The sequence below is a fragment of the Pteropus medius genome, unplaced genomic scaffold, assembly GCF_902729225.1.
Source record: "Pteropus medius unplaced genomic scaffold, Ma_sr-lr_union100, whole genome shotgun sequence".
Lineage (NCBI taxonomy): Eukaryota > Metazoa > Chordata > Mammalia > Chiroptera > Pteropodidae > Pteropus > Pteropus medius.
This window is the reverse complement of record NW_024352785.1, coordinates 3,696,510-3,715,677: the sequence shown is the minus strand read 5'-3', so window position 1 is coordinate 3,715,677 and position 19,168 is coordinate 3,696,510. Positions and strand designations below refer to the sequence as shown.

At 32.0% G+C, this 19,168-nt stretch overlaps 1 long non-coding RNA gene and 1 pseudogene across 1 annotated transcript in view; both read right to left on the bottom strand.

Moving 5' to 3' along the window:
• The window catches only part of LOC120590794 (uncharacterized), a 538,201-nt gene that overhangs the window by 119,348 nt on the left and 399,685 nt on the right, over positions 1 to 19,168 (bottom strand). The window contains exon 5 of the long non-coding RNA XR_005649770.1: positions 2,332 to 2,411. This is a non-coding gene — a long non-coding RNA (uncharacterized LOC120590794). The remainder of the gene's footprint in view (positions 1 to 2,331; positions 2,412 to 19,168) is intronic.
• Positions 18,944 to 19,080, bottom strand: LOC120591055 (uncharacterized; annotated as a pseudogene).

The window sequence follows — 19,168 nt, the reverse complement described above, 5'->3', positions numbered from 1 at the left end:
AGAGAACAGAAGAGATGTGAAGAAGTGGCTGAGTACTGGGGCATGCTGAATGCTGGAAAATAAGTAGAATGTCTATCTCCATCTCTGTCTATCACCTCTACCCCTATCTGCTACATCAGTTTATCTCCACCTCTGTCTGTATCTGTGTGTACAGCTACATGTATCTTCTTTTCATGTTCTTATTCATAGCTCTTTATCTATATGTGTATATATATCTACATTCATATCCACATCTATATTCATTTCCATTTCAATATCTATATAGACATATACATGCAAACATATATATATATATATATATATATATATATATATATATATATATATATATAAAACAATGTATGTAAAAGCAATTATACTATATTCAATCTTTGGCTGTTTGTGTTTTGAATTTAGAAATACCCTTTGAAGATCTTTCCATATCAACATATCCTGCTCCACCTCATTCTCTTCTAGTAGCTGCATAGCGTTGTCTTTGTTTGAAACTTACTGGTTTTAGTAAACAGTTCCCCACTGACTGACATTTAGTTTATTTCTATTTAGATTATTTGCCATTGCTAACAGTGTTCTAAGGAACATCCTTGTCTTTACATCAGTCCACACTTTTAGGTATATACATCTGTAGGATATATCCCAATAGATGAATTTCTAGTTAAAAATATATGCATTTTTAAGTTTGACACACCATGTCAAAATGTTTTACCAAAATGTGGCCCTCTCACTAATAGAATATAAGGTTTTTTAAAAAGATGATTTATAAGCTGAATGATTATTATGTCATTTGTGAAAGTCAAAATAGTAAATGAGACAGGTCACAGAAAATAAAGTTTTGATTGGTGCTGGGGCAGAAAGGTTACAATAGTCACAAAGCCTGTGTGATTATGCCTTCTGGGTCCATAAATACCCATACAGGGCGGAATTTTACTTCTGATGTGGTAACCTCTTCATTCTAAAATTTTTATTACAATAAATATAAGCCAAACCTCCATGTAAGCATTTAGAATTTAACTGCATGCTGTACTTATGGTAATTAATTAACTCTTTGGACAAAAAAGTAAACATGAATTCACACTTTATTACCTAAAATAACTTTAAATGAATTGGAGGGAAATGTACTAAAAGCCAAATCATCAAAAGGCTGAATATCCACCACCACCATCACCACTGCAGCAGTGGCAGCAATAAAAACCACCAATCTAGGAATACTTAATTATAATCTTAAAAGGAAAGGATTTTTAAAACTGACAAAAAGTAGAGAAAATGTAAATTTTAGTAAAAATGAATATTTTGCATAAGATAATCAAATTAAATGACTCAATATTTTAGAAATGCATATGAGAAAATGTAAAAAGTAAAGGTTATAACAAATAGAAAATCAAATATATCAATATATCAAAAGTGATATTATTGAACTAAACAAACCAACATTAAGACTTAAGAAAATGGACCAAAGCATGAAAAACTATGTTAAAGAGAAATTAGAATCATAACACATATCTGGAAAAATAATGCTAATTTCATTAGAAACCAAATAAAAATTAAAGCGATATACTACATTTAATCTACCAATTATAAAAACTCTTAATACTGAGACAACCATGTGGCTTGGCAAAAGTGAACTAGAATAAACACTTTTATAAATTGTTGGTGGCAATTTTAGAAAGCAATATAGTGATAAAGATCACACAGATGTTATTATCTTTTGATCTACATATAACTTATTTTCTCTCTCCTGAGAAAATAATGTATATATAAAATAAAAATTTAATCATTAAAAGTATTGACAGCACCACTATTTATGAAAGCAAAAACTTTTATTCTACCTAAATATTCAATGATACAGAGATACTTACGAATATACCTACGGGATGGATTATTGTGCAGAATTTAGCATTGCTTAAGAGAATTAAATAAGGACATGGTTAATATATAATAAATGAAAAAAAGGTGCCAAATCGAATCAACATTATGATTAGCACTTTGGGGAGAAACAGTTACTGATAGATTAAAAAAAAAAAGAAACACACCAAAATATTTATAGTGGTTGTGTTTGGATAGTGGGTGGTCTCTTAGTAATTACTTTCTAAATATACACTTTTATATATTTGAATTGCTCATTAGTAAGTATGTACAATTTTAGGGTGAAACGAATGTTTTACAACTGTAATTTCATGAAATGAAAAATATTTTGTTCTGTATTATAAAAATTCACTCTATTCTTCTTTTATGGTTTTAGACAAATAAATAAATTTTAATCTCCGGATTCTGTGGCTTTTCCTTAAATTCCACATGATTGGAATCTAAGTCTTACTTGAGCAAAAAATTACATACCTGAAAAAAGCAGTCCGTGTCATTAATGTTTCCTCTTAAAGGATTTTCAGAGTTTCCAAGTCTTCAAGTAGTCAACCATCCTATTTAAGAAAGAGAAATTCTGTATTTTGTCTATATTAAGTGTCAACTTTAGCAACAGGCAGTGATGCTCCCCCCACCATACTTGAACCTGTGTAATTGTATCCATTTTAACAATTCGAAAAAGAGTGTCAACCATTCTCTGTGCTTTGAAACTGCAGAGAATCTATTACCAGGGCTGGCAAACTACAACCAAGTACTGTGCCCCAGTGAGGGGAACAGAGAAAAGAAAATTGAGACGTTAAATAGGTTGTCCACTATATAGCAGCTGAAACGAAAATTGATACTCGAAATTCCAACTAAGTGATTTCTACATCTTTCAAATTGCTCAAATTTCCAGGATACATTAAAGTCTTTAATTTTGTTCTATCTTATGACCACTGAGTTAGCAGCAAACTTTGAAATGTGAATGATGGTATGACAGCAAAGTTTTCCTTGAGGGCAACTCAAAGTAGGAATAGATGTACATTTTAAAGATGCAGACTTTCCAATATACCTTTTCTTCACCCAACTTCCTGAAGATCAAAGTCTTAGCCTTTTTTAATAGATTGTGTAGACCTGAATCATAATTATAGCGATTAATCATAAACTAAATATAAATGTGCATATACATACATACGTATGTATGCATACAGACACAAATACACATATTTGTATACATATGTGCTAATGTAAGGCATCTTACACAGTTTTTAGGGTAGATTTAAAGATAATATTTGGCTTGTTAAATAATGGAATGTGATGGGTTATTACTTGACCCAACATCAAATTCTTCGATTGTTATCTAATTAAACTAATTAGGAAACACAGTATTTGCCCATTCAGAAAATACAAACCCAGCCTTTAATCCTCATAGTTTGCTATGTTAATTTAGTCTGTCTTCAACTGCATATTTATTATTTTTATACTAACCTCTATAATGTTTTCTACACATCTCATTGTGAAAAATAAAAGATTAATGCATTAACAAAGTAATATTTCTCACATGGGTGGCCTAACTTTTGACACTGATTTTTCAAGGTAAACAGCAGAAGTCTCACAGAATTCACTGGTTTGCCATCATCTGGAAACTGAGCAGCTTATAAATACATTTCCCTGGAGACTTCATCAGGTTATGCATTTTTTAAGAGACACCTAGCACTACCAGCAAGTCATACATAGGCGGTCTCCAGCAACGCAGCTCTTCCATCTGGCCTGAGTTTTGCTGCCTTTATTTGTACATCTTCACATGAAGAACACTCTAGGAACTAAAAACTGTTCTCTCCTTCATTATGCATGTGGTGTGCGATGCAATTTACCACCTAACAGATGTCAGAGCTAAGTACCCAGGATCATGTCAAGATTCATTCATCTTAAGACAATCTGCCTCAGAAATGCATGGCTTTTTATAAATTGAAACTTTGGCTTTTGAGTAATTCTACAAAATTCTGTCTGTTTACAAGTTTAATTTTTTTCTTAAAACACAATTATAGACTTCAGATTGTTTGTGTTCAGGTTAGCTGCCTCTTTTTGGTTCCACTTTGAATATCTCTGCCGCTAAAATAAATAAATAAATAAATAAATGAATAAATAAAAATCATCAAGTGTTTTTTTTTTTTTTTTTTGCCAGAATAGTTATTGAGTTAATTGAGGAGATTATCCTAAAATTGAGGTTTTGATGTCTAGACAAATCTGGTGAAACATTATTTCTCTTCCTCATAAAGCAGGCAAAAAATTCCTGCTGGGTGGTATTTTACATAATATTGCCATTAAACATGGCCTATCTTTAGTAGAAGAAGCAGACAGTGATAAGTCAAATAGGGATGAAGAATTATCTGAATCTGAGGAGATACGCTTGCAAATGACTAACCGAAATTGTGATTAAAGGTAGAAATATGACATCTAGATTAATAGAGTAAAGGTTGAAAGAAATATTTAACTACTGGGAGTAATTATTGAAAGCTTTTTCATAAAAGAATATGTTACGAAGTCTCCTATTTTGGGAAGCTTATTTTTCTAGGCTAGAATAAAGAATCAGTAGATTCTTTGCTGCAGCTGTTACGGTCTTGATTAATCTAAGTACTGTAACCATAAAAGGAAAAGTAGCTTAATTAAAAAATGTTAGAGCAGAATAGAATACATTTACAATAATTTCCCTTCTTTTTTTGGCCGAATGCAAGGAAGAACACCATCCTTTCTTTCAAAGAGAGCAAATCAGTGTCTGTCCCTTTGCAACTAGCCTCGAGGCACAAACAAAGGTATCATAGGTTAAAAACCATATCCTTCAGCATTAAAAAAAAGATAATTACCTAAGTCTTGCTACATTTATTTCTGTTCTCCTCTCTCAAACACTATTATTGCTATTTCTAACGTTAATCTCATAAAAACATTTCTCTCAAATGTATAAGCTTGTTATCACTTAATTCTTATTTTAATTTCCACCCCAAGGGATCCAAATTGATTTCCTTATTACCTTGAGGTGAATATGTCTCATTGGGTTTATGTATAGATTGTTTATAAAATGAATTTATCCTTTTAATATTTGCACAGCTCTTGAGACATATGAGGTAAAGTCACAGTAAGAAAGTTTCCCAGTTGGGACGTCTGTGTTTTCCTCTCCTCTGAATATTGAAATTGATTTCCTATGTGCATTTTTAGGAGCCCTATGTGAGGCAGTTTTCTTATGATTGTGCTGTCAATTGCTTTTAGTTTCTGTAATGATAGGCTATTACTGAACAGAATACATAATTTCTACTAGAACAGGTAAGTATTTAAAAATTTGATTGCATATTAGTAAAAGTTTCCTTTTTGATAAGTTTCAGAACACATTTAATTTTTTTTCAATAGTCATAACAGGAAAAGCAACAGTATCAGGCAGAGAGTTTTGTTGTATTAGTCATAAAGGTCTATGCTTCTAATACTGTTGTCTTAACCCTCCTTAGCAATTATCTCAATTTCCTTAGCATATAACCAACCTAGTTTTATGGTGGTTGCTTTGTGTCATGGCTGAGACAGATTACAATCCAGACATAATTTTTCAGTGGGAATTCCCCAAGAAAAACTGAATTATTGTTATCTTCAATTCTGCTCTGTATTTGGTTTAATTTTAAAGGATATTTTTTACTATTCCATGTGAAAATAATAAAACATTTTTAATAATGCCCAATAATACTGTATACAGAATAAAACCAAGCACCACCCACCACTTAGCTCCCCAGAGTCCATATTAAAGGCTAAACAAAACATACCACACAAAATAGAGGGACGGAATGGGACCAAACTGGACTGAACAATAGGAGAGTATTTTATTTCTCTGGCATAAGTCTATCATTGGAATATAAAGCTATCTGTACTTCTTATATAAAACTGAAAATAATATTTTGCTTTGTAGATCCCTTAGGAATTGATAAAAAAGGCAATAGTTTTAATTGGTTAAAACTATTTCTAATTCTTTTCCTTTTGGCTAAATTCAGATCTATAAACTGAGTATGTTGGAAAGAGAAATTCCTTTATTCTTTTAGAAGCATATGAAGGAAACCTCAATCTTTTTTACATGTGGGACTAGTTTATAGATTCTTTGTTTCTTCTAGACAGAAAATGTGCCTGCTATCCAGTTGGCTCCTTTGGAAGAAGGCACTTCTTGGTATGGACAAAAGTACCTAAGATGACTCAGTTGTTGTTATCTTGATTTGACTGAAAAAGTAAGATGTTATAAACCTAGAGAGTAAGCTATCTTTTAAGGGACATATCTTGTTCAAAACTGGCAACAAAGAATAGCTGCACTTGAAGTGCTTTCTGGGAGAAGAGAATCTATAACCCTCACTAAGTTATATTTAGCAAAAGATTTGTCTATGGAGAAACGATACATATGAAATTTATTCATTCACCCTTTCCATAGATCAAGAGGTCTCTTGTCTCAAATTCACATTCTTTTAGAGGACAGGCAAAGCATGTAAATGAGTGAAACAGGGCAGGTGAGGCATGAGTCTTTGGAATTAATATTTGAGTTTCTAATGAAAAAAGGGAAGAAATACACACATCTATTTTGCTATGAACACACATGCCAGACACAAATACATAACTATCTGTGGCTTTTCTGATTGGCCACAATATGGCACAGCTCTTCCACTTACTAGATGTTTGAGAGAGCAAGTTTCTTAAAACCTCTGTGCTTCAGTTTCCTCATCTAGAAAATAACAGTACCAACTTCAAGGAATTACTATGAGGAATAAATGAATTGATATATTTCAAGTGCTTCAAGCGGTACCTGGCACATACCAAAGACTATATAAGTAATTACTGTTATGTATATTTGTTCTGTACCTTTCTCAATTTTCCTCTCTGTCCTTATAGACACACAGCACACATATACACATACAATCACCAACATACATAAAGATAATAGAAACACTCCAGAGTGAATAATATATTTGTCTCTTCAGAACTACTCTCTAACCTCCTTCACACCTTTTTCTGCCTTCTCTAAGCCCCAGAAATCTGACCTCAACAAATGACACAAACTGGCTCACATGCCCTCTGGCTTACAATCAGATTTGCTTAAGGGGAGCCACCCACTGGAAATTGGAAAGAGTAAGAAAAGTGAAGTCAATGTATGTATGTATGTATGTATATACGTATTTTTTAATTTATTTTTATTATGGTGACATTGGTTAACGAAATCCAGTAACCCTACAGTAGAAGTCAACGTATTTATTTCTTTGCCTCCACCCTGTTGGGTTGTTTAGGCTAGAGAGCTGGCTTCCTCTGCTGAAAGCCATAGCTTCTTTTATATTATTCTCAATTATCACTCCACTCTCGTCCCTTTAGGCACAGTAGGTGACAGCTCATACTCTTGCTAGCCCCAATGTGTTTAATCATACCTCATGGCACAAGATCACATTTGCCAATACCTTTTCTCAATAAATCTGTTCGTGCCATCGTTTTCTTGCCTGGTCCCTGACTAATATAGGCTCTTATTTAAAATGTTAAATATATTCTCTCTTCTCTTCCTAAATCCTGCTAAAATGATAGATCACATAGTAAACTAATAAATCCATAGAAAGCTTGAATATCCAAATTCCACACTGACAGTGAAAATCAGCTAAACTGACCACACTTCCCTACAAAGATAACTTCAAAACAATTGATTCCCTTCTCTCCCCTAGAACAAAAGCCTAGGATAATCTACACTCAGAACAGAAGCTAGTTGAAGTAGTGCTAGCGAGTCTGCAGTTATTAACAAGGTTAAAACATCTGTAGTAGTCCTATCCTTGGGAGGAGCTCCTCTAAAACAAGCTTTGAATATAGCTTACTGAAGAGGGTATTTTGGCCTGAGACACCCAGAATGCTTTTTGCAGGCCAGAGAAAGAGGATCATTTCTGAAGTTACAAATGGAATCAAGAGACATCTGCTGGAATAGCTCTGGTAAATTTGTACCCACGGGCTGAGTTGTAGAATAGATAGTTTTTGGAAATACCAAGTAAACATGAAAATTCAAGCATTCTTGTTCCTAGTTATAGGGAAACCTAAATTCACATAGTTATTACAGAGTAAAAAAAAAATAAACATTGAAAATACGTTTCAAATAAATATGAAATTATCTGGCAATTTGGTTTATTTGAATCTATAAAACTGAAATTTTCTATTCAAGCATTTATATGAATATCTATGCATATGCAAAAACAAATGTAAAAACAAAATGCTGGAAAAATGACTTTCTAGATTAATAACACTGTCAGAAGTCAAGAATGGTTTTCTTAATATAAATGTATAATGTTTAAAGCAAGGGTAATAAAGAAGCATGTGTATGTGCTCTTCAAGGCAAGTCTACAACACTAAAGAGCAATGAAATAGTGTATAAATGGTATGTTCTTTCCCTTTACTATTAGCAAACTACTTTTTATTATATTTTTCCCTGAAACAATGTACACAATATAAATATTCAGTTTTATAGTTGTTTACATTCTAAGGAAGTGGGGAAAAGAAACATTTCCATTTTATTTTCTTACATAATGAATGTAAGAAATATTTAATGGTAGTAAAAATGAATTTATTTCTAATAATAAAAATAGCAACTTACAACCACCACCAACACAACCAAAAAACACTCCAGAACATTTGGTCATTTTAAAATAACTTAGGTACTTTTTATTTTTGTGGTTTGACTATCAATTCATTATAAATAGCTGAAAACTTCTAAACATTTAAACATGTTTTAAACATGGTTTGAAGTGGTACAATTTATTATTATGAAATCCTTTTAAAACCAAATTAACATTATGGCTTTCTAACTTCTCCAACCAAAGGAAAACAAATCAAAGCAAAATCAAAGCAAAAACAATAACAAAAAAAAATGGGTATAAAAGAAAAAGAAAAAAATCAAAAGTGGTTAAGAGAAGTAAATAAACTACACATAATGCTTTGGTATATCAGTCATGTGGTCCATTCCAGTCACACAAATGCATTTTAGAAAATCTAGACTATGTATACATTCAAGAGAAGTTTTTACAATAGTATAGTTTGAGAGATATTTACTTCATTGGATAATGGAAGCATAGTTTTCATCTGTAACCTGACAAGTGACTCTCCGGGCATCAATACTAATATTTCCTGGTCTCTCTAGACACAAAGATGAGCACATTATTTAATCTATCCTTCATGGAGATAATTCCACTAGATCCTAAAGGGGTGGGGGGGCGGGGTTGGAATCAGGTTTCCTGAATGTCTTTGGAATATCTAACTCATTAAGGACTCCTAAAGATGATTTCCTTGACACAGGCATCAGGTAAGGTTCATATTTATTAGGTCGCAAATATCCACTGATGTTTTTAAGCCCAGAATAGAACATGAAATTTTAATATCCTAGATTATGAAGTTAATTAACAATCGAGGTTAAATGGACAAAGTAACTTCAAACTAATATGAATATTTGAGTTGATTAACTTCATTTCTATTAAGAAACACTTGTTTTTATTTAACACATTTATTTCTTGAACAGAAAATAATTGTTATTGTAGTAAAATATACATAACAAAATATACCATTTTAACCATTATTTATGTGTACAGTTCAGTGGCGTTAAGTACACTCACACTGTTGTGCAATCATCACCACCACCCATCTGCGAAAGTTTTTTATATTCCCAAACTTAAACTCCATGCCTATTAAAAAACTCTTCATTCTCCACTCCCCCCAGTCCCTGGTAACCACCATCTACTTTCTGTTTCTATTAATTTGATTACTCTGAGTATCTCATTTAAGTGGAATTGTGCAATAGTTGTCCTTTCGTGTTTAGCTTATTTAACTTAGAATTATGTGTTCAAGTCTCATCCATGTTGTACCATATTAGAATTTCATTGCTTTTAGGACAAATAATGTTCCATGGTATGTATACACCTCATTTTGTTAATCCATTCATCCATCAATAGACATTAGATTATTTCTACCTTTTGGCTATTGTGAACAATTCTGCAGTGAACATTGATGTAACCATCTAAGTCCCTCCTTTTTCAATACTTTCATGTATATATCTAGAAGTGGAATTGCTGGATCATATGGTAATTATTTAATTTTCTGAAGACTCACCATACTGTTTTCCACAGAGGCTATACCATTGTACATCCCCACCAGCAATTAACTTCTCTATAAGGGTTCCAATTTCTCGACATCTTGCCAATATTGGTTATTTTCTAGGGTTTTTTTTGCAGGGGTGTGGGGAGGAATAGTCATCTTCATGAGTGTGAAGTGCTATCTCATTGTGGTTTTGATTTGTATTTCCCTATGATTGGTGATAATGAACATCTGAAAAGAAAATAAATTTAAAGTTTTTTTCAATTTTTCTGTTACAGTTGACATACAATATTATATTAGTTTTAGGTGTATGAAGTTTTTTTGTTTTTTTTTTTAATTCCAATCAACACTGGGACCAGAGTTGAAATTTCTTTTAAAAATCTTTTGTGTTGATTTAATGTTATCGTAATTTTTAAAGGAAAACATAAAAATCACTGCATAGTAAATGAAAATTTTAATTAAATCCACTTTATAGATAAAACAGATCACAGCTGATCTCCTGATCAAAACAATAGAAAAAAATTTTCTGCACCCTGTAATTGCAAATCTACCATCTCATTTCCAGATTACGTGAGTAGAAGATTCTCATTAGGTTAAAAGGTATTCTAAAATATGAAGAAAATGTGAACACCAAAAGAAATGAACAAGCTATTAAACAAGCAATTAAACAAGCAAACTATGTTACTGATTAAAACAACAGTTGAATTTAGTATCAAAACATGTCAAAGAAACAGTGTAAATTTTTAAATTTAAATTTTTAAAAAACTTCTTTAAGAGACAATAGCAATTTAGAGAAGCTGTGAGAAAAGTGATCTCATTTCAGAGATCTTTATTAATCTTGTAGCTAAATAATGGAGAACATTGTTGGAAAGAGAATGAAGAAGGATGTTTAAGGCCAAGAACATAGTCTGTTTGGGAAACAGATGGCTTGTAAAAATCAAGCTGTATGAAAGGTTTGCGGGAATTTTGCTGGTTAGATTTAAGAAAGTTTTTTTAATTCCCTCTGCGTATTTCCATTTGATCAGTAAAAGCTTTGTGGTGATATTTCTGAAGCTAGTGATTCTGATGCTGCCAGCCAAGGAGTTTCAATGGTTTTCTCTGAAAAGTAGTTTCAAACTCCCTTTTTCAAGACAGTAAATTAGCCAAACAAAAGTAACATGTGTAGTTTGCTGGAGGCCATAGAAAGAAAGAGAGAAATGTGTTTGCACGGCAACAAAAGACTGTGGCTTTATTGGCAACACCATCAAAGCTAATCCATTTGCTTGCCAAGGCAGTGTGAATCCACTGCAAGATGTGTCAAATCCGTTAGAGAAATAATTTTCCTGGAGCACCCACTTGTGGACCATAGCTCTTTCTTCAAGTCCCCTGATTGAGAGGGAAACCTTTCTATGATAGTGCAGGACTTCTTTCCTTTTTAGTGTTCTCTTTTCGAAAATTATATATATAAGTAACAATACTGATTATTATTGATCAGCAATTATTCTATCAAATCACTGAAAAAGATTCATTTTGGAAACCCTCTCCTAACTTTCTGATTAACAATCACTTCTGATCTTAATAAATTGAAATCATTTAAGTTGTGATTCTAAGAATTATTTTGAATCATTTTAATCTACTGATTGAAAGTGTTCTCTAACTGTTATAAAGACATTTTGGAGAATAGGGAATATTCCAAGTTAGAGAGATTTCAACATCTGTCTTATAATACAAGCTCAATCTATGAATATGGGGTTATATGAATCCACATAAATCTTAGTTAGCTTTAATTCAAAGATTTTGCTCTATTTCTTAAGCTCTCATTTAAAGACAATGAGGGATTTAAATTAAAGTTCTTTTGCTCATGAAGATAAACCTTAACACTGTGAATCACTGAACATCTTTTTATTTGGTTAAGCCTGCAGCCAACTAGAATGACACAAACAAGCAAACAAATAAATAATTCATAGGACCCTGATTCACCTTATAAAGGTCTTGACTTTAGAACCTATTATAGTGATTTAGATACTGTAATTCTGTGCTATAATTTGGGCAATATCATTCAGCATCTCTTTTTTTAATGTCATTTGCTTTATCTTAAGTAGTGTAGAAATGGTCAATGTTAAATGGAATTCACAAATTATAGGTTTAGGAATTAATGATAGGTTTGTGTGCATATGATTTCCTTATTTAATATATTTGATATGAAAATGTTTTAAGATATATTAGGATAACTTTTATGATTTTAACGTTTTTATTTGCTGTCGGGTAATAACTTACCACATTTGCTAGCATATAACAGTACTGATTTACATGTTGTATCTGATTTATAAAATCTGGATAGAATATGGAATTATTTTGCATTGATGTTTTTTGTTGCTGGATTCTATCACTGAGAGATGCCATCTTAAAATAATTGTGGAAAACGCTCTTAAACGCGTAAAGACAGAACTAGGACCATTGTGCCGAGAAGGACATCAGATAGTCATTAAGTGTTTTGGTTATTTCTTTTTCTTTTTTTTTTTTAATCTTGGTCTCTGACTTCTGGTAGAAAATGAGCCATTGAAGTGCAGGGAAATGTTAGTTCTATTAATATTTATTCCATCCTTTAAAAACACACATTCACATTACTTTAAAAATATATATATTCTAGCATTAATAGCTGTAGTCGACTTATAAAATACACATATTTTGCAAAAGTACTACATATAACTGTTTGGAGACTACTTCTTTAAGCAATACTGAAATCAAATAATCCTGGCCAAAGTTTGAAGAGAGCATATTGAAGATGTGTTTTATAGTCCATGTACTATAAGATTTTTTTGTCTGTATGAAAATCCAGTATTATTTCCTTATCTCCATCAATGAAACTTGTATCCTTTGCCTGTGTCTGTTAGTGTCTTACCCTGGGTTATCATTCACACAATACAGAACTGCCTTCATTAATTTAACAAATATTTGTTGAATGCCTACCACAGGCTAGCCATTGTGCTAGGTAAATTTTATGTATAATCTTGTATTAGGGCAGCTCTTTTGTTACTTCAGTATTTCTACTCTCTGAAAAACTTCAAGATACCCTTGCCTACCTTTGTAATATTAATAGCTTCTTATAAAGCATTCTTACAATAGATGTGCTAGAGAAAGTACTACTCGCAGCGTGTAGAGTGCCTTACACTGCATTCTGTACAACAATAAATACTATAGAAAGGTTCTAGTGCATTTGATGATATCTGGCCAGCTTATCCATAATAACTCTGACTTCATTGTGGAAGAAGGGCCTTCTATGCAAGGCATAAAATCCAATTGATTTTTATGAAATAAGATGCTATGAAGAAGAAATGCATTAAGTGTACCATATCACAATAATTCTACTTTGTAAGCTAAATGGCTTTTGGAACATTGTTGAAAATGCTGTCACTATTCTGAGCATACATAAAAGAGCAAGATAAGGCCAATAATTTAAAAGTCAATGCTATTCCTATTCAAAGATTTCTTTCCTCAATTAATACAGCATTTTCCCTTCTATGTCAGTTAAAAATAAAATCCAAAATAGCTTTATATGATATGATCGGATGCAGAACAATAAGTAAGTTATGTTGATTTTACAAAGTTTCTTTATCGAATTCTGGGGTTGCTGCTATTTTTAACTTCCATTTAAGGTACCTTATAAAATCTATTATGTATATTTTAAATGATATATTTTTGCTTGGGCTGCATTTATCAAATTGTTTTAAAGTTAGTTTGTTTCAGAAGTCTGGGTTAAATTTTGTAAACATTTCTAAAACAATGGCATATGAATGCAGACAGGAAAAGCAAGCCATCTTGATTTCTGGGACAGAAATACTCTGTACCTCTTTAAATCACACAATTATTTTGCAGGGAGTTTGGTTAGGTATATTAATGCCTGCAGCATTGGTTCTGAATCATTTTTCTGCCCAGCACAACTGATAGGAGTATTGATACTCCTATCAATAATAGGGACACGGCGACAGTGTTTCTATGGAGAGTAGACTGGAAACCAACAAACCAACCAACCAAGTAACCAACAATCCCACATGAAAGAAATGATTCTCAAATGCTTTCCTGGAGAATATATTTGAGAGGAACTGAAAAGTAGTTTAAACTATGTGGAAAATTCTTGAATCCAGCAATATTAATTTTTATTTCTGCGGATCTTAGGTGAAATGATAGACTGGTTTTGTATCTGGCATCTAGGTGCTCAGTGAATATATGGTTAAATAAAAGGAATGAAAGAGAAAGGCTTTTTAATGCCCCTTATTTCCTGTGGTAAAGCATATATATTGTGTTGTTATTTAAGATGTCCATGTTAAATAGAACTTCTTACAGGGTTTTAGAAAATCTATCTGGAAATATCTAGTATAATAAACATGTACACATATTTTTTTTTTTTTTAAGGGAGCATTTTACTGAAGCACAGGTTCTAAGATCCTAATAACTCTTTTTTTTTAATTTATAATAATTATTATTATTTATGTCTACACCACCTGGACTTCCTAGGTGATCTCCCATCCAAGTACTAACCAGACCCAACCCTGCTTAGCTTCCAAGATCAGACATCAAGCTTGTTCAGGGTGGCATGGCTGTAGACCATGGACCATGGCTCCACTGGGGCATGAACCCAGGACCTTCTGTGTGTAAAGCAGATGTGCTAACCACTACACAATGGAACCACATCCCATTTACACATATTTTTGACTCTGAAATCCACTTCTGAAAATCTATCCCATTAAAGTACGACCCTTATATATCTAAAACAAAGAGGTCCATCAATGTTCCTTGTAATGCTTTTTGTAAAAAACAGAAACACACTAAGTTATATTTCCACCATTTGGAAATAAAACATTGTGCTTCTACCCTATGGCATATTATTCAGCTATTAAAAAAGATAAATCACATTTAAACTAACTCATTTGGAAAGGTTTCCTAAGATATTTTTAAGGAGAAAAAGCAATGACACAAATAAAAACCTAATTTAATTTTTGTGAAACGAACAATTGCAAAATCCTCACATATCATTGCAAAGGATTATAAAATAAGGGAAATATGGAAAAGATAAACAAGTTTCTAATATGAATTACCTAGGGCTCATGAGTGAGGGGCAGTTATTTAGTTTTAGGTAGGAAGTTAACAAAAGTAAAAAAATGATCATTCAAAATAAAACCACTACGTGCATAAATGTATGATATTATAGTTATGTAAAATTTTATCTACCCAACCATCCATCATGCACAAAGTCATGCTAGAAAGTTTGGTTACCAGACTGTTAATGCTGGTTATCAAAGAGTGGTACAATTACAGTATGTTTTATTTGCTTTCATTTTTATGTATTGTTTGACCTTTTTAAATTGTTTACACTATTTGGATTTTTCACATTACCAAGAGAAAATATTAAAACTGTATTCATTCTAAAAATTTAAATACTTAGGGTCAATTCCTTCCTGGCTCACAAGGATAATAAAAATCTTAACCTACTGACAAACCAAACACCAAATAAAGAACTAACCCAATCTACTTATCAACTAACCAATTAAAACACACACACACACACGTAAGAAATATTTGTCTTTCGAAAACATGTTTTTGCCCTCTAACGCTGTTTTATTTTTTATTTTAAAGGTTAAATTTTTAAAATATTAAAGAGGCAGAAATAATTAAATATAACGGCTTAAACTATTTCCTAAAAGCTATTTTCAACACAGAAAGAAGGTTCAGGCTGATTGTTCTCATAACTTTCTTTCCCTAGATTTGAATCTGACAAGAAAAAAATTTTTTTTCCCCTTAAATATAATTTGAGGAAAGTCCTCTAAGCTAACCTGTAGGGTATACCCCTATTTTATTCATCCTTTCCTCACTGATGAGCATTCGTTTTTCTTCTAGTCAGGAAAGATTTTTCTCTCCAGATTTGCGGGCATGTAGAACAAATGAACATCTCATTTATGATAAGGTTGTTTAAAAGCTCTGACTCAGGCTCACCACCTAATACAGGCCCCTTCAAGCAATGTAAAGGCAGCACCACACTATAGCAGAAATCTGAAATCAGACAGAGTATATTTCAAATCACCATGCCATCTCTTGTGAACTGGGAAACTTCGTAAGTTATTTACTGTTCTGGAGTCTGAGTTTCTTTACCTATAAAGTGGACACAGCAACTCACCTTTAGAAATGTGGAAAAGCCTCAATAAACTATCTATAAGCACCTAGCTCAGTGCCCAGTACTTCACAGCCACTCAATAAATATTGTTATTATTTTTATATGTTTCTGTATATTCTCAGAATGTGTTGGTGTAACAGAAAATTATTGCTTTTTGGGTATGTATATGAGCATTTTATTTACAGCAAAGGAAGGGCTATCTTTATTTTTTAGCTACTCGAAGTTCTATGCATCATAATATATTAATATTCTACTTTCCATAAATTAGGGGGAGTGGTTTGAACAGTTGATTCAGGATGATGAAATACCTTTATTTAAATGCATTCTCTATCTCTGTGCCATGTGATCTTAGCTGTATCCTGTTCTTCCATTTACATATATGAATTTGCAGAAAAAAATTTAAACGATATATATATATATATACATATATATATATTTTTTTTTACCGAGGATCCAGTGAAAATCATCGTAATGCTCTTGAGCACTGAATCATTAATCATCACTTGCATAGCTGAGAAAATACTTCGATTCTTGCCAAATGCACTGAAAAGAGGCCAACATTTACCACTGAAAAGATAACATACTTGGAGAAGTAAAATGAAACAGAATTCATCTTGTGTATATTAAATATGTTTCTGGAAGCCATTTAATTTGTGATTTGAACCTTAGAACTCCTAAATTAAGGCAATGTATATGAGGAATTGTCTTTTTTACAAAACCACTTGTTAAAACACTTGCATTTTTTTCCTGCAGAAACCACCACTAAAACAAAACTTCAGCTGAAGGTGGTTGTCACATTTCTTGAAAAGCAGCAGTAAAAATGGAAACGATTTCTTATGTAGGAAGAAATGTCTTAATTAAAATACTTCTAATAACATACTTTTTCTTTAAATTAATTTCTAGTTATTAAAATGAAAGTAAAGCGAAAGAGACAAACAATATCACTGACAGTCTCACTGCCTAAACAGTTAATAATTTGGTGCGTTTTCTTCTACTCTTATTTTTTTCCAAGGTTAATTTGTTTGTTTACATAGTTGTAATCTTGCTGTATGTGCTTGTTGTGTTTCTTACCTGCTTTAAAAAGTTTTATTAAGTAGTTAATTAAAACAGACATAGCATTAACTCAGTGACTTTATGTTTCCTCTATCCTTTGTGATCCAATGTTCTGTGTTATTAGGCTTCAAACACAATGTCTAAGTTAAAAAATATCATATAGTCAGAAGGGAAAATAATTTACCATACTACGTAAACTAATTTGACCTTTTCTCTATAAATTTGAAAACCTTTCATGAAATTCCTGAACTGGATGTTCAACATCCAGTTCAGGAATTGACTAATTATTGACTAATAAACATATTCAGGCTCTAATATTTTATGTTGGAAATTTCTCATCATGCTTTTAAAGAAGATTAAAGAACTACTGTGTTAAATCTGTTTATTCTATGGCAATATGAAAGGTTACAAGGGGGAAAAAAGTCCAAGTTAATTCTCTCATGTTCCTCTACAGATATGATTTCTTTTCATTAACCATCTGTAATGAAACATTTGGTCATTGTCACTGGTAGGCATTAATTGCCCGGAAATACATATTTAAATAGCTCATATTTTAGAGCACTTTAGTGATCACAGGATTTTAAACAGTATCTACTTTAGATTAAGATGTCAGAAGTATCAAAACTTGTGACGTGTGATGTGAAATGGTCCATATGCTAGACAAGAATAATCTCAATAGAAAGCCATTACACAATCATCGCTGTTGTCTTCATGCTTGAGTGATAGTTTTTAATATTCAATTAAGAAACCTAGTTACTAGGCCCAGACGCTGGTCCAAATCTCAAAGAAAGCTTCATTTGTTTGACCCTTCTAACCTGCTAGTTTTTATTTTATTTGAACTTGTATCTGATCCAATGGCTGCAACCGGGGAACCTAACCTAACCTACACCACCACCATTGTCATCATCATCATCATCATTTACTATTGAGACATGATCAGTTCTTATAACAGCTGAGTAAATTTCTTTGCGATGTTGATTTTTTAAAATAGAAAATAGCTCAGAGAACCTTTTACCTATGTTAAATCTTTTTTATTTGCTAATATAAACAAGAACTAATCATAGGTGCAAAGGATTACAGACACAAGAAACTGATTACATGTTTCAAACTAAATTTCCTTTAGAAACTTGAGGGAACACTTTAGTATAGAATTGGATTAAATTTTTGACACTTTAAAATACCTTGAACTTATGTCTCTCTTTCCCACCTTGGTGGATACTCATCTAATGGTATAGGTTTTAAGGTTGCGAATGAAACGGTGAATTTTTTCTAAGAATATAAAATAAAAAAATATTTTCATGATGTCAGTCTCTAGCTACCTTTATGAAGCTCTTTTAAATAAAGAAGACAGTCAACTTGTACAGCACTGATCTGCTGCTCTTGTATCTATCCCTTCATCTGAGCTAATCCTGAGAAATATGCCAAGAGTGGTTTTTAGTGGATCACTGTGCCTCTTCCTAGTGAATTCTATTTAAAAAATCTATTTATAAATTGAAAATAGTTTTAGGTGTGCTACGTTTATCTAGATTGAGTAAAGAAATAACATGCCAGATATTGCTCAAGCATTTTTTTCTTTGCCTCATCTTTTAACATGAAAAAGAGAATATTCAATTATTGGATATATATAAAGAAATCAGTTATGAGAATGCTGAAGTAAAAAATTATCAAATCTCTGATGCAAAATTTGAGAGAGTCTTCCTCTCAAATTATTTTACTCAGAAAATTGTAGAACTAATTTCTTCTTCCTGGTCCCGCTTTCCCTCATTCTTTTATTTCTCCTTTAATATTAGGTATTTTATATAAATCATTATCAGTACAAGTACCATTTTAAGTTGCTAGCACTTTGTTGCAAATTTTCAAATTTAATTAAACTGATAAGAACAGATACTGACTTGACCTTAGCTAAAAGGCCGAGAAGCAATTTTCCAGTTTAATTTAGACATGCTATTTTGGAATTTCAACAGCACCACTGAAACATTTAAATATATCTTTCCTCGAGTGAAAGAGATT